Raw genomic sequence first — 5,868 nt, forward strand, 5'->3', positions numbered from 1 at the left:
GTGTTGTAATGTGTATACCACCCCATGTAATTTTCCGTGCCGATCGCATGAAATCGGTCCATCTGGTTTGGGGTTGTATTTAGTATTTAACCCCCAAATGATGCTGGGGTGACGTGACGAGGCCTGGGAGTACATTAGCTATTCATGATACGACCCAAAACCCGAGGCCCGGGGCCCTGGGCTCCAGGCCGACACAGACCCGGCCGTCGGGTGGACAATCTCCCATCTCCGCTTCCGCCGTCTCCCGCCGAGCGGACCATTAGGAAGCCTAGGCGGGGGTAGCTAATGTGTGATGTTTCCATACAACCTATTTTACCAGAAGGTGGTGGCTCTGCTGGACATTATAAATCCTTTTTACCGAAATTAATTTAATCATTGATGAAATTTGATACAGCGTTCAATTATGTTCAGTGAAACTTTGTTTTTAGTTTGATTAATTTATTTATTTGATTTATTTGGGATTTTTACAGCTATTTACATAAAAAATTAGTAGAAATATATTAACAATACTAGATCCCATTTTAAAAAATCCACTTTTAATCTAATAATACATAATTTATAAAAAAAATCAACGTACGCGTATTATCACGCCTACTATTTATTTATTTATTTTAAAGAAACAAACAGTCGACAATACAGTTTAAAGACAGACCAGCAAAGTTTATATTTAAAAATCATACATATTATTCAATTGTGTTACAACAAAAGGATGTGTTTATGTGAATTTGTAAGTGTAGATGTGTGTTTATGTGTATTAGTGTGGGAGTAAGTGTTCAGGAGGGTGTATCATTAAATAGTAAGTGGGATCGTATCGCAGCCAGAAATAATAAGTCTTAATTTATTTTTAAATAAATTAAGGGGTATGTAAAATATATCAATAGATGAAAAATAAAAAAAATTACAGTTAGAGCAAGAACGAAAGAGGAAAGAGTGTTGTGCATAGTTAGTGCTACAGACTGGCAGATGGAATAAATACTTATTTCTTGTCACGCGAAAGGGGACATTAATATTAATATTGGAGAGTAGGTTAAAAGGGTCTACTTTATTCTACTATGTTTTATTGTTGACATTACATCGTATTGACTGCATTTTGTGGTTACCTACCGTACTCGTATTGTATGGGACTCGTTGCACATTATTCATTCAGTGTGTATCAATGAAATTTTAAAATAAACTCCTTTTTTTTAAGAATAAGGTTTAGACATTTACCGTAACTTAAAAAGCATACTTTATAAAAAATTTTGACTTAAATATTTACAAAAAGGTTTCGAAAGTAGGTATATATTTTTTAAATATCCGAAATCACGATGATCAGTATGAGCAAGAAGACATATTGGCATATTAAACTATTTTTTTAGAACAAATAAAATTTTCAAAAAATAAAATATCAAAAAAAGCAAACGGCTGCGAAGCAAAAGCAAAAAGTAAGCAACCATTTGCATTTTTTGATATTTTATTTTTTATTTTTTTTTTTTGTTCTAAAAAAATATTTTAATGTGCCAATATGTCTTCTTGCTCATGCTGATCATCGTGGTTTCGGATGTGACAGGGTGTAAAGAACACCCTGTATAAGTACAAATTTATGATATTTTTTTGTAGATTACCTATAAAAATAAATCACTGCTCGCTACTGATGCCTTGGCGTAACTTTAAACCAGGTTTATAAATAAGGTCCGTAGATATTGAATTAAGCACAGAAAAATCACGATTTTGTCTTTTAATACCACAGGCCTATTCTTTCCATTATTTCCCACGCCTTCAAACGACCCTGCTCATCCCACTACTCCGTACTGCCAATTTAAAACAAAACACGTAATTCCAGGCCACATAACACAAAGGGCGCGTCAAAACATGTCACGTGTAAGTTCGACGTAAATATAAAAGACGTCTTTCTACTCGATAATTGACATTGTGCAAGGAAATGTGGAACATTGAACTTACTCGGAGATCTGATGTTCAGCGTAAAATAATAAGCAGATAGTTGCTAGAATCGGTTCTCATGCGTAACCGTCGCGTGTAACATCGACCATAATATTATTATTGTACCTACCTTAGTATCTAGTTTTTTTCTTTTTCTGTTTTATTTAATAATTAATGTTTAATTTCTGTTTAATTGATTGCCTAGTTTTTGCGCTTGAGTTTCGTTATTTATTTATTTATTCATTTAAAATTACACTCTTTTAAATATTAATGAGCTCATTAAGGCTTTTTAGGCTGTGCCCGTGTCAAACCATATAAATTAACAATAAAAAATACGTAGTAAAATTAATTAGATTAAATTATAATGACATGTGATGCAATACAATGACAATCCAGAAAAACAAGGTATAAGTAATCTTCTTCTTCTTATGGTTCCTCTCCCCGATGGAGGTTGGAAATCATCGTTGCGATTCTTACTTTGTTGGCAGCTGCCTTGAACAAGGACTTAGCGCTGCAATGGAACCAGTCGCGTAAGTTCTTAAGCCAAGAGATGCGCCTTCTACCTGCACTGCGTCTTCCTTCAGTCCTGACTTTATCTACAGATTTCCAGAAGTTTACAAGTGCCCCTTTAACAAATAGCTGCCGCACATTTATACAGCTAAAAAATACGCTGATTTAAAGGTCAATGAAATAGATCATTGGAAATACAGTATAACTACAATTATCCAAATATCCGAATCGCTGATTATTCGAATCGCTTTCAGCAAGCAATAACATTCATTTACAGTACGGTACGTACATACTACTAGGTTTTACTACTTAAGTTTTGAGATATAGCAACACCAATGTGAAAATGTCAAATCTGACATTGTCATCGTAAAGTTTGCCATTTTTTATGGTAAACATATTCAGAACGTTTTGTCATACGAGCGATATTTGTGTTGTTTACAGATACTTGAAAAATTAATTTTGTTAAAAAAATCGAACTAAATCGTGAACATTTTCGTGCGATGTTTTTTTATGACTTCCGACGTGGATTAAACCAGCAACAGTGTGCCGATCAACTTGGAGGTATCTCAATTGGACTGGGAAAAGTGCTTCAAAAATTGGATCAAACGCATACAAAAGTGTATTAATCTTGAAGGAGAATATTTTGAAAAACAACAAAGCCATTTTCGATTATAAATATTTGTTTTTACTTGTCTATCTCAAAACTTAAGTAGCAACCCTCGTATTCTAATGTACAGCACTTGTAACTACGCTTAACACATAAGAGTGTTTTTTTTTCATTTCATTAATTAAAAGCTATTTTCTTTAAAAATAGTTTTTCTCCCATTTTCCCATACATACAGTAATTAATGAAAATACACCCTTTTTTCGGAAAAAAAAATATTATCCGAATAGTGTCTGGTCCCAATCGATTCGGATAATTGGAGTTCAACTGTACGTTTATGCCATCATCATTCCATTTCCATACCTAATGGTGCATAGGGCACTTCATTAGTACACCAATCGCAGTGTACCTTGATCATTTTTGTTACATTAAGGTAAGCTGTTCAGTCTTTCGCTTCTAGTACCAGGGACTATGAAATATCTAGTTTTAAAACACCGTTTTTCATCAATATTTCATGTTGACCATATCGGAAATCGAACCCCAGACCTCTTGCATGGTAGGCAAACGCAGTGATCGCTACACCGCGAGGCCGACTACATGTATTTATTATATAAACAATTACATTACATCTTAATTTGTTGCAACAGAGAGGGAAAGTATTTTAAAAAGGGGATATGGAAGTCTAGGCATTTACATGGCTTATGACCTGTCGTTTGCTGGTTTAAGTGGCCACTTTACACACTGTGTAAAATTCAGCATTCTGCATATCTTTAAACATCCACATTTTTCTCGATTCTACCACCTGGAAACTTAATTAATAAGTACACACGTTCAACTTATTTTTTATTGTACACTATAAGAAGTTAAAGAAATATTTTATTAAAATAATTAATTTAATTCTATCAATTTTGTCTAATTTTATAATAGTTATACTAAACTAGTCATTAATTAAGATTTATTCCTAAGATATTATTCGCCAAAGTTGGGAGAGAATCATGAAAAATGACAATTTTGTTATTTCAGCAGTACATATTATATTCCCGACACATACGGGCCATAGATGTGTAGTATGTTGCATTACTCGAAAACAAAGGTGGTTTAAATATTTCCCGATGTCTGAGTGTTCTCCTTGTATTGTATCAGCATTTACTTCGTGGAATAATATGTTTATTTAAAATGCCTTGTTTTTATACGCCACACACGAGTTTTTATTTACACCTGATGATGGGTAGGTAGTTTTGAATGCCCGAAACTTATGTTCTTACTTTAGAGTAAAAACCAAATAGAGTCGCCCATACAGAGAAAACCGATTATATGATTATCTACCACGAACTTAGCTGCAGATTAAACCAATTGAATATATATGCGTATGGAATTGAATCGTTTTATACCTTCAAATTGTATGTTTTCTAGTATATATCTTTGTTGAATTACAAAATAAAAATAAATCAAATAAGTTATGAGGAAGTTCAGTGCTATTGTAATCTATTGATTCTTACAGGCAGTAAAAAAATCATCATTTGACAGAGAAATTTAATAAAATTTAGTTATTGGGTACATAAAAACTATTCTCTTTTAGTATATTTGGATTTTATATATTTTCAGAAATCAGCTTATAGAAATGTTAGAAATAATGATGGATAGTAATTATATTTTTTTAAGATACATATTCTTTGTACTTACAGCTAATCTGCCAAACAAAATTGATTTTTTACCCTTAAAAATAGACGCACTGTATCTGAATTATGCTATTTAAATAAATGATTAAATAATAAAGTAGACCCTTTTAACCTACTCTCCAAAATTAATCTTAATGTCCCCTTTCGCGTGACAAGAAATAAGTATTTATTCCATCTGCTAGTCTGTAGCACTAACTATACACAATACTCTTTCTTCTATCGTTCTTGCTCTAACTATAATGTTTTTTTTTTCATTTATTAATATATTTTACATACCACTTAATTTATTTAAAAATAAATTAAGACTTATTATTTCTGGCTCCGATACTCCCACACTAATACACATAAACACACACCTACACTTACTCTCATACAAATACACATATACACATCCTTTTGTTGTAATACAATTTAATAATATGTATGTTTTTTTTTTAAATGTTATTATATCATTGTCGACAGTTTGTTTCTTTAAAATAAATAAATGAATATAAGTAAACTCTATCACAGCACGGGCTATCTCATCGTTATTGTAACGAGAGAACTCTTTCAATACCCATTCACAGCTCTATTTATTTTCCTCACTTTTAAAAGTAGCAGTTGCTCGATCGTGGAATAATCTACCCAGTAATGTCAGAGACATCTTTACTCACATTCAAATCATGATTAAAATGTTACTATCTGAATATTTCAGTTTTTTCTATCGCCTCCTTCTTTCCCTCTCACTTTTACCCCCTCCTCTCATCATAGCACAGTGTAAATATTCAGCTAATTTATTTTTAATAAAAAAATATTCATATGTTTTTTTTTGTAGTCAAAATATTATAATATATCTACAATGTATTATTCCACTGATTTTCTCAAATTGAATAGCTTGGGTAAGTGAGAATAAATTATTATGTCAATATGCCCGTTCTTATGCATATATATGTAAACTGTACATATTTATAAAGTGTTTTTGAATAAATAAATAAATAAGTCAAAAATGGCTTTTGAACCTGGTCTATTTCAAAGATGTGGTTTGACCCAGAAGGGTCCAAAATTGTAGAATGGCTATACTACCGTTTAAGTATTCATGGCCCATTTTCTCAATGAATTCTTTGAACTTCTAGCATTTTGATAATTATTGATTTTATTCTAACAATAGGAATAAAA

Source organism: Micrasema longulum, unplaced genomic scaffold (genome assembly GCF_059751315.1).
Source record: "Micrasema longulum isolate JH-2025_06_02 unplaced genomic scaffold, ASM5975131v1 h1tg000856l, whole genome shotgun sequence".
Classification (NCBI taxonomy): Eukaryota; Metazoa; Arthropoda; class Insecta; order Trichoptera; family Brachycentridae; genus Micrasema; species Micrasema longulum.